This window comes from Nematolebias whitei, chromosome 15 (assembly GCF_014905685.2).
Source record: "Nematolebias whitei isolate Nwh7 chromosome 15, NemWhi1, whole genome shotgun sequence".
Taxonomy (NCBI): domain Eukaryota; kingdom Metazoa; phylum Chordata; class Actinopteri; order Cyprinodontiformes; family Rivulidae; genus Nematolebias; species Nematolebias whitei.
Genome location: NC_056512.1, coordinates 19,529,351 through 19,530,582, shown reverse-complemented (window position 1 = coordinate 19,530,582; position 1,232 = coordinate 19,529,351).

Sequence of the window (1,232 nt, the reverse complement as noted above, 5' to 3'; positions counted from 1 at the left end):
GAAAAAAATCATATCATGAAACTGCTGATTTGATCTAAATAATTAATTATCAATAAGTTGATTGATCAACACTTGATGCCACTGTAAACATAAAAACAAGCTCCTGTCTGTAAGTAGCAACACAAAACAAACAGTTTGTTTTAGAATGAGGTCTTATAATACTAATGAGATTTTAAACAACATGCCAGTGGCTGAGATGAAATTAAATGTTTTTATTAGATTAAATGTTAAAATGTGGTTTTGTCACTTAAATTTTGTAAAACAAAACATTCATGAGTACAATAAGATATTAAACTTGGGCTTTCTTCAAATTCATAAAACGTGGCATTTTCTCTGTAATACTCAAGCATGTATCAGAAATAGATACAACTAACAAAATGAGCTGAAGTGACTTTAATTTTTAAAACGCTAACAAGTTTAGTTTTTAGCTACGTTAGCCCTTTCAGCTAGCGTTAGCTTAGCCGGCTTTTGTAGATGAGGTTACATTGTGACTATTAAAAGCCATTGTCTAAAGTCCTACACTCATTCAATGTTACACCGCTTCGTTGGCATTCATTAGACATTTATTTCATTAGTACAGTCACACTAAAGTAAAGTTAAAGCTCCAAGAACAAGGCGAATCTGGAAGTAAAAAAACCTGAACTAATACCGTTTGTTGGCGGTTAGCATGTTAGCGAGCTAAATGAGCTAGCCTAGCCTGCCATGCTGTGCCAGGCAGGCCGGTTGGGCAGAAAAACGGTGTCTTTTTGTGAAAAGTTTGGAGCGATGCGGCGACATGAGCGGTCTGAGCATCACTCATCGAGAGCCGATTGATCCATCGCGCCTCCCGTACCCTTCTCGGCTCAGTCCAAAAACTACTTTCATTCATTGCACTGCCGCTCTGCAGCAGCGCCACTCAACATCCGTCCTGTCTTTTCTAAGAAAAATATACTTGATCTTATTATCCAATATTAATAAAACAGAAAATAAGTCTCCTCGTAAATCGGGAAATTAGATGTCTTACAGAAGAGTTGAACGTCGGTATTTGGGTTTTCGCCGGTCGCAGTGTCTCTTGATTTTCCTTGTCGGCAGAAACAAAGAGCGACCAGTCAGTTTTTTTCCTTCATCCCCCTCTGTCACTCAGTGGACTCTACAGCGCCGCCGTCGAACCGCAGGCCGGTGCAGGTACTGCATCTAATGGAACCACATGGTGTGGGGGGGATACCAATTCAATTCAGTTGATTTCTATAGCG